Source organism: Cryptomeria japonica, chromosome 6 (assembly GCF_030272615.1).
Source record: "Cryptomeria japonica chromosome 6, Sugi_1.0, whole genome shotgun sequence".
Taxonomy (NCBI): domain Eukaryota; kingdom Viridiplantae; phylum Streptophyta; class Pinopsida; order Cupressales; family Cupressaceae; genus Cryptomeria; species Cryptomeria japonica.
This window is the reverse complement of record NC_081410.1, coordinates 493,858,442-493,869,236: the sequence shown is the minus strand read 5'-3', so window position 1 is coordinate 493,869,236 and position 10,795 is coordinate 493,858,442.

The following is a 10,795-nucleotide window of genomic DNA, read 5'->3' as shown; positions in this document are numbered from 1 at the left end:
TCTACATTGCATGTGTTGTACATGTTTATTTTATGTGTTACATTGAGCTCTCACTCTTAAGTAGGTGCACACTAGACCACTCTCCTAATTCATCAACACCTTTTCTTAATATTTATAATTTATTATTTAGTGCATAATTTAGCCGAAAAAGGACGTCTTAAGGGGATCATAATACATGCTAAATTAGTATTCAATTTCTTCAAACTCATATTGAATTTGTCTACTTATCTATGTTAAGTGTTTATAGAAATTTCATAATTCTGAGTTACATGTTTATTTTATGTGTTACAATGTTTAAATGTCATGTGTTACATTTCAGTTAGATTGATATGCAAATCATTTCTACATTTCAGTTAGATTGATATGCAAATGATATATACTAGGCTTTATGGTTGGTATTGGTATTGGTATTTATATAGGTCTATAGATCATTTTAGTACATTGTGGAAATATTATTAACAATATTACATGTGTTTGTTGTAACACTTAAACTTTAATGGCGATGACCACAAGTAGTATGGGATGCATCCTAGGACTATACCTAACTTTTCTTAAGGGGATGCCAATGAAATGTCAATAAAGAATCAAAATGTATTTTCTAAATTTCAAGTAATATAAATAATCACTAATAAATATGAATAATGCAATTATGACTAGTGCCTTGTTCTTAATTAGGCAATATAAATAATTACTAATAATCTAATTCAAGTAATATAAATAATCACTAATAATCTAATGTAACAAAGAAATAAATTTACATGTCTGTGAACTCATGAAAAATTGAATAACAATGTATATATATATATATATATAAAATTTAGCATACTTAGTTCATAAGGGGATTTAAAATTAGGACCTATTAGGATGTCTTAAGGGGATGGCCAAAGAGGATTTCTTAAGGGGATGCATAACATAAAAGAATACATTTAAAAGATTTTCAACCAAGCATGCATATGTAACAATTTATATAATTTAGCATACTTCACATAAGGGGATCTAAAGTTAGGACCTATTAGGATGTCTTAAGGGGATGTCCAAAGACGATGTCCAAAGCGCATGTCTAAAGGGGATGTATATCACACGTATAAGCACATGTATGTATGTAATTGAAGAATACATAAAATCATAAATATAAAAGCATTTCAACCTTGAGCATGCATAACAATATATGAAAAACATTGTTCACCATGTCAAAAAAAAGACCTAGATATGATCCACTATTAAAAAATCATATCTAAGTTTTAATATGGTCCAAAAATATATATATCCAGTCCTAGTTCAAATTAAACATGAGTTCAAACTCTAGTTCAAATATAAAAGTATTCAAGCTACAAAAACAAGTTAGATAGCCTAAGTTAGCTCCTGATACACAGTCTGGATCCTCTCTATCTTTTATTATCTCAATTTTTTTTTCATGTTCTTCAAAAGGTAACCTCCACTTTTGGTTGCCACGTCCTTTTTTAGGCAATGTCTCAAATTGCATCTTTTTCGCTATAACCAAGTGACTGTAATGTAGAACTATTTTTCCAGGCATGTATTCAATAAATTGAACACCATTTTTGTCTATCTTAGTTTGCTGATAATAGGTGCCTTCTATAACAACTGAACCAGTTGGATATGTCTTTCCATCACTGTCTACAGTTACTTTTGGCAATTTGAATTTTTCTTTCGTGTATCTTAGTAGATAATAATCTACACCTTCCACATTGTCAGGATCCGCAACCACAAAAAAAATATCACCTACATGTATGTACATATAGATGACACCATATAAATTTAAAACAAAAGTAAGATGCATCTATAAAATTTGAACATGTCACTACATGATCTAAATTAAAACTAAATAAAAGAACATGTATGCACACACGTACCTGAAATGACTAAATCAAAAACATGTTTATAATCAGATGAATATATAGGATCATGAATGTCTATGTTGTTTTCATAATCTTCATAAGGAGGCATTCTGATTAACTCTTTCATATCCCATTGTGAGACATATGCATTTGTAATATTCTCGCATTGACTCATTGGATTGTCCTCAACACAGTCAGCACAAAAGCATGATTTTTCTCTTACTTGAATCAATGGAGGCTTGTGGTGTCCTGTAGTTATCACTTGATGTAAACTTCTAATACCGACAATTGTTTGACAATTGCAAGGATTAGATCGATAAATACCTGTTACAAATATGAAATGAAATTTGCACATTTTAAGATCAACTACTTTAGTATAAAAGTAAAATGCAGAGCTGATGAAATTTTTAAAGAATTCTTGAGAACAGAAATATTTTACCTTTCACTTCCCAAAAATAATGTTTGTTTTATGGCGTGTCCTGACTAGAAAAATGACTTTGACACCATTCAACAATTTTGTTTGCATTCTCTATGCTATTACCTACATAAAAAAACTTAAAGATGTTGTTATGTGCACTTCTTTTTAAATGAAATTATATTAAGAAATAGATACAAATAAATTGAAAACAAAATTAACAGTACCTGCAAGTTCATGTTGGCGAAGTGCACACTTCACACATGCTCCTGCTCCATTGTGCTCTCCTTTTCCATGTCCACTTTCAAAGAAGTTCCACAGAAACTTAACATTGTGTCTAGCATGTTGCATGGATATCTAATTAAAGGCTTTTGTAGATTTAAATTGTCCTGCTCCATAAAGTTGTATGTCATATACATGTAAAATTGAACATTTAAAACAAATCTATCAAATTGAAATCAAATACAAATTTACATATAAATGAAAATGAATTGAAACTTATGTACTCACCTGCACAACCATCCGACCAAATCCAGTGTTGTGAAAGATTTATCCCACGATTTGGAAGATCTTCAGAAAACATTGCAAAATAATGAGCTACATAGCTCCTATCATGAACCTTATCATCGCTGATATAGAAATGAACCTCCTTGATGATAATGTGTTAATTTGGATCAGTATAGTTTTCTACCCCATCCACATCAAATTATGCATGTCTATAGGTCACTTGCACAAATATTGCAACTTGATCAAAATGATAATATTGAGCTTGAATCTGCGATTGAGGGGCAAATGTATAGTTCTCAGAGAAATCTACAATTGAATGAATACAACCAGCTGGAAAACAATTTTTGGAATCATGAAATTGTTTAGCTTGCCACTGTGCACCATGAAAATGTTGGATATGTGGATAAATCATAGTACAAAATCTGTTCATAAATTCAAGGTAGGGCAATTCACTCTCCTTCAATGCAATTTTTTTGGATTTATCTCCTGACTTAATTTAATATGTCTTATATTGAAATCTCTTCCACAAAACATGCATTGAAACATCAATATTCTCAATTTGAAATAGAATTTTTTGCAAATCTCCACAGTCAATGCATGTACTTTTTATACATTGTACATTAAGGTCATCTAAATCTTTTGATTTATCACATAAAATTGTTTTCAAAAATTGTGTCGTACTTCCAGGGATGACCATATCTAGATTAAGTACTGCCATAGATTTTTTATATGACTCTAAGTATAGATGAAACTCAACATGATTTCGACAACAACAAGTTTCAAGTACCTTATTTATGCGTACAAAGCAAGGGCGCAACCTCTCAAACATTCTCTGACATATTTTCACATCTGTAAATTCTTCCTTGAATGCTTCAAATAGTTCACTTTGTGTTGTATCTACAAAATGTTTAGGATGTGAAATCTTCATACCAGTCTCTTCATCTTTCATCTGTATAGTGTGCCTTCTATTAGAAGAAACACGAGAGTGGCTGGTCCAATATTCGATGACTAGTCTTCTTACATCCTCAAAAAAATTTCTTTTCGAGGAAGTATACAAATATTTACCCAGTTCATTTCAATGTTTTCATCTAACATATTTCTCCTCCTAATATATCTTTGAATAGTTTTTCTAGATATATGCAGTAATTCAGAAATTGTTGAAACTTGTCTTTTATGTGACAACCTTTTACTAGAAATCGTAATCATGAATTCTCTACGTGCAACACTTGAATCAACTCCTTGACTTGTGGTATCAATAAGGTTCAATGCATCTTGCAAATTTTCAACTATTGTTTCTTTTACATGACCTCCTCAACTTTTTCTATTATCGACACCCAACAACTCCAAAACATGAGTCATTTCTCTTTTCCTAAATAACTTTACAAATAATTGTGCTCTCTTGACCATAGATTTTTTTTCAGAATATTCCTCCCACATGTTTTTGAAATGCAATTTAATTGTGCTCTTAGGTACCATGTGTTTAGATGAAATTTGATTGAAAAGAGAATCCTCATTCATCTCCATCAAATTTATCATGACAGAAGAAAACTTCGTACCTTGACTAGTACTAATTTCTTCCACTACTTCAGTTGCATCATCTTCGACATCAACAGGATCTTCCTCAACATCAATAGGTTGCTCTTGATTACGTTTTCTATGACCTTTCTTTGAATCATCCCTTATACGATCATATGTTTTTGCTCTATTTCTTTTATTCCCCATTATGTACAAAGTATTGAAATTTGCTTTCCTAAAATCGCAAGTGAATACTCAAGAAAAAAATCAAATCCTTTGCAAAAAATCACCTCCTTCGAAAAAATTGTCTCTTTCCTTGAAAAAAACCAACTTCCTAAAAAAAAATTGAAGATTTTATGAATTGTTTTTTGTTTTTTGTTTTTAAAAAATTAAAAAAACACCTCAATAATGTATGAGGGGAATGGTGGGGAAGCGAGTGGTCGCTTCCCCATGCGATCTCTCGAGGAGGGTCCTGCCGCTTGGGGGACTCGACGGAGCCCTACTCGGTCGAGTAGGACTCGACTGAGGCCCACTCGGCCGAGGCTTCCTATGTGGCATCCCACATGGCAGCCTACTCAACAAAACCCCCCCAATTTGCAGAACTTTTAAGTTTTGCTAAGAATTTGACCATCAAATTTTATTTAAAAAAAAACTAAAAATATCCTTTTCGAGAGCTTAGAGTGAGGAATGTTGACATATAATTTTATAGAATTTCAATTAGAATTAGTATATTAAAACTACAAAATACTACAGGTAGGTATATTAACATTCGAGAAGACTGATTCAGAAAAACAAAAAAAATAGTGAATCATATCAGAAAAATTTAAAAATTATATATAACACTAGAGGAGAGAGTCCTCTTCAAGAATATATAAGTTTTTTTGGGATTGCTATAGTTTTGATAGGGGAAATTTGGTGGGAGACAGAAACTATCAATTTCGGGAAACTTCACCTGTGAATTGTTATAACGGCGAAAATATACATCGAAATCATTTTTTTTTCTGCACTGGCTATGGATGTCATCTAAAACATATTTCAAAATTAGAGGAAAACAAGATTATTTACATATAGTTTTGTGGTGGGAGGTGAAACCCCTGATTTGCAGTATTTTTCAATAATTGAAAAAATGGCTTTAATAATTAAAAAAACATATCAATTCTTATTCAATTTTTTTATAAAAATAATAGGCATAAACTTCATCCAGTTTTACACATTTCATTAGTTTACATCATCTTCAAATACCAAATAGAAATATAACTTTTGTGCCATAGAAGCTTTTTTGTTTTGCTGTTGTTAGCCTTTTCCTTTATAAAAGTGAGACACAAGTTTGTACTTTTACCCACGGATGTATGTTCCTATAGTTCCCTACCTTCATCTACCTTAGGGTGGGATTCTTTAATGGTGAATCTCTCATGATCCCAAAGTACCCATCAGATAAAATTATCTTGAGGGAATTGGATCGTCAAATGGTGGCAGTGAATGAAGCACAATCTGTTTCACATAGGGCATGATTTGAGTTATCATTTATTATTGGTAGATACTCCATCAATTCAATTCTGAAAGAAAGAGAAATGGAAGAGGAAATGAGAAGAGTGACCATGAGATTCTTTGAGTCAAGGAGAGACTTTGATAATAGAGGAATGAGGAATAAATTGAAGAAAACATATGTTCATTTACATTGCATTGAAGACATCTGGATTGAATGTAGGACATAGCATGATATTAGGAAACTAGATTATTATAGAATCACAATGGAGAAAATTCAAGAGCTTGACCTTCCAGATACTCTAGATGATCTTGAAGATGTCCTAGATCCTGTGTATGTAGAAAAGAAAGTTTAAGGAACATCCTTACCACTTATTCAGTGGTGACAAAAAGAAGCAACCTCCATCAGGGATAGATTCCAAAGTATTCTTACAAATACTAATGTTTGGCTTACTAATAAAAAACATGCAGTTGAAGACCTTTTTCACTGGTTCTAAAGATGATACTACTGGACCTATTGGGAAAAGATCATAAATTAGGACAAAGAACAAACAAGATCTCGTTACTCCCCCAAAAGATCTAAAGTTGAAATTTACAGTTGAGGTTAATAAAGGAAAAGCCCATGGAGAGTCATCCATTTCAAATGCTCAGGAGGCAAAGGAGACTAAGGTACAAGGTGAGCATTTGGATTATGAACCTCCTGATCTAGAACCTATTGATGTGGATCAACTTGAAGGTGAGGAGGGAGATAATGAAAAACATGATAAAGAATATGATGATGAGGGATTACCAGAATCCTCCAGGGATTACCAGAATTCTCAGTTATATGTCTCATGAGTCCCATCTACATGTGTCTCATTCTTTTTCAACCATGGTCCATGTTCCCATTTTTACTATTGAGTCAGAATATTTTGGATTTACTATCACTTGTATTACTCCAAGTACAATTGTTCATGTTCCTTCCATTGGTGCCAATGAGTATATTTTGGATACCCCTCATGATAATATTGAGAAATTTTTCTCTACTTTTCCAAATTTGTTTGAAGTATTAGCCACTATGTTAGATGAATTTGATAAATTCATGACAAAAACTGGTCTTAGGCCTAATGAGTCATCTCTCAAGAATATTCATGTCATTGTTATTACAACTTTTATTGTCGCTACTACTACTCAAGAACAAGAAATCCATGTTAAGCCTTGGTTGCAAGTGTTGACGATGATTATTCATTACCACCATGGTTGTTTTCCAATGCTCCTAAGAGGAAGAATCAAGTCGTCTCTCTAGACAACTTTGATTTCAGTCAACTTATCTCTACTAAGCCCAAGGCCACCAAGAAAGCTAAGACTATTTCAAGGATAAAGGTAGACAAATCTAAGAACAAATATGCATATATTGTTGTTTCTCTTGCTAATAAGGATATTAATTAAATTTAGGATACAAATTATACTATTAGAAAATTTGATTCGGATAAACAATCTCATGACACTGCTAAAAGAGATGCTCACATGGATTTAGATGCTCCCATTACTAGATATGATGAAGACAAAATCAAGAAAGATAAGATTAAAGCACAAGTAGAACAATTTACTATTGTTCTAATCAAGGTGACTAATTCCTCATAGGCAATTGAAATAGTGACTTCATCACTTGATGAACATGTCATGAAGTAAGCTGAGCAAGCAACTTCACGGAGCAGGGCAATGAGGGAATGGATGGGTAGGATGCTCAGTCAAGGAACGTGCTTACTGAGTTTAGCTATCATTATATTTAGGAATATTGAAGCTATGAAAACTGAGCTAGATAATACTATAGACCTCTTCTCTCAAGAGTTGGAAATACAAGAGAAGGATTTTGATACTTGGTTAAAACTTGAAGATTTTGACTCATATGTTCTTGTAGATAGTGGAGTTATTCCTTCTCAGAATATGTATGTTGAGCAGCAGGAAACATTATAACATCAAATGAATACTCTGGAGTGACTTATTAAGGACATGAAAAAGGTTCAGAAAGAGTGCATGGATAAAAGGAAATAAATTATGGATAAAGTATTAGAAATTCCCTACATTTTCTTAGATAAAAATCTGAAATATCTTGATGTAGATGTGATCATCAAAGAGTTTAGTTTGTTGCTAACAACTCAAATTGAGAAAGAGGACTTCTCTTTGTCCTTTATTGACAAATTGGTAGATCTTCAATTCATTGTGGATTTTTTGGATTGTCTCTTAAAGAAACATAAAAAATGTTGCATTGATTTGGGAGATTCCATTACACGAGTCAAGATCATCACCAGTCATACTCAAGGACCAGATGAAGCCCAAATGAAAATTTCTCTACAAAAGTTTGAAGAATTCTAGAAACAAGACCAACATGAAGATGAATATGCTTCGATTATTTTATGTTTTCTTAGTGTCATTTTGTAATAAGCTATTGATACGTCAGGTGTTATTCTATATCTGCACTAGTACACATATAGGACTGCACGTGTCCTAAGTCAAATAGGTTTCTACTTTTGATCTTCTCCCTATTTTTGTGCATTATCCCTCTTCTATATATATGCAGGATCTTTTTGTAATATTTATCTTTTGGATAATATGTCAAAACTCTGCAGAATTGAAAATCTATCTAAGGCTTTGAGCTTGTGGTGTATTCAAGAAGTTTAATCAAAGAATAAAAGAAGTTGCATCCAATATTTGTCTTGGGACTGCTTTATTGTGTGAGGGGATGTTCTTATGTCATTATTTTCTACTTTCTTTGAGATTAAATCTTTCTTTTTGAGAAGTATTTGAATTGGAAAAGGTAAAGTAAAATATTGGTGACTTTGTGTTAAGATATTTTACTAAAAAAAAATGTATTAAGTGAATAATAAGGCAAAGACTTTCTGCTTCATTGAGTTATCTTGTTAAGGTATAAATTTTTGTGATATATTTGGAAGACTTTGTGCTTACAATATATTGTGAATCTTATTTTAGTGTCAAAAATAATCATTATTTGGGTTACAGTGGTTGATAGGATTTGAGTATTTGAAGGAGACTTTGAGCTCTTTATATACAAAAAAACTGTCCCTTAAGTCATTTTTCAGAAAAAAAGGAAGCAACAAAAGGTTTTGTACTTTCTTGAACACTTTGCTTCCAATTAGCATAAGTTTGTAAGTTATTGCAAGTTGGAATTGTTTTGTTGTGAGAAGAGAAAATTCATTCTAGATAGGGAATTGAATAAACACTTGTTTTGAAAAAAGAGAACTAAGTTATTGTATCATCTTGAAATTAGTATAAAGTTATCAGGTAGATTAAGAATAGGTATAAATTGCAGTAGAAAGGGGGAGCCTTCCCTTATAAATAGGAGAGACCGTATCTTGCCTTCTGAGAGATATTGTCTTGCATAATGTGGTGAGAACCAACTTTTGTAAACTTCCCCGAGTTTACAAAAAATTCACCCAACAAGGTCATTGCTCCAAAAATGCTACAATAAGTTGTGACTTTGGTATTGATATTTTGGATTATAAAATTAGATATTTTTCATGTTGGAGCATATGTAAAGGTTGATCACAACATGCCACTATAACAAAAAATGTAGCAGTGCAACACACAAATATAAATAGTTGATTGGCTAGTTGATTTTTCTTTTCTTTTCTTTATAATAGGACACCTTATAGATCCATATCAATGCTTGGATAATGGGTGCTTTGTGATGATATCTTGGGCTATAGTGATCTTCTACTATGATATACCCTTAGTTATGATATCCAAATATATAGGAAAATATATTATTAGTTTGGGTAAAGTATGTTGACCTTAGTTAGATGAAGAATATTGTAAGACTTCCTTTAGAATAATGAATAAAAACATCATATTGGTATTACATACTTTTAAATATATATATTATATTCATGGTAAAATTAGTAATCAAATTTGTTATCACTATGCTTGGTAGGGTATGCATTCAATTTTGGTATGATAAAACAAGTTGTGCCATTTGATCATATCTATACATTAAATGAGAAGTTTTGAATAGGTAAATATAAGCTATATGTGCAAGAATATATTATTACATGATGTAGGATGAGGCTTGGTAACTTACGCATTATATGGCTTGCAGTAGGACATAACTTTTGGATGTGGAAATTATGACAATAATAATGTAACTTCAAGTTATGTATTCACTATTACATGAGGTCTTGGTCGAATGATTAATTATTGTTTGTGAAAACAAAGATAATTTCTTGTTAAGTGATACGTAACCTTTTCATCATGGAGATGAACCTATAGGATATTTTTGGGGAAAATTATTAACAAAGAAATTACTATAATGAAGGGTTAATTATTTGAATAACTTTATGCTTGAATTTTAAGAGAAATAAGATGGCAAAGAGTTTTGGATCAAATCTTTAGTTATAAGATAGCCTTATAACATGGAACAAGAGTAAGATATAATCTATATGAGCCTCAACTCTTGATTACATAATATAGTAAGGTCAACTTTGTTTAGTGGTGGTACAACCACACTTCACTAAACCTATCTTCAATTATGATAATCTGTTAATACCATGGTAGATAATCTATTGATACCATGGTAAATACTTTATATGATTATATAATGTCTATAATCATTTTTAAATAGAATCTCGATAATGGAACTAGCATGGGAACAAAAAGAGGCATATTATGGTTGTATTGAGTGATGGTATATTAGGTAGGAATAATGGCCAAGGTAAGGCTACACCTATATTGTAAGACCCATGATATTTTATTTACTTGTTATATTGGAAATGTTAGTTGTAGGGTTATATTGCGATGATACCAAGCTGCATGTAATTATGGACCATTTGAAATATTCTATTGTAAGGGCAATAGGAAAATTGAGTTAATTCAAATGACATTTTATCCTTGTTTAGTATAGTAATAATATATACTAGATAACTATAGAATGGTATTTTGGTATTGGGGTAAATACTTTTATACGCCTATAAGACATTTAATGACCCCAAGGGTAGAAAAAACCTCTATATTAAATCTATTT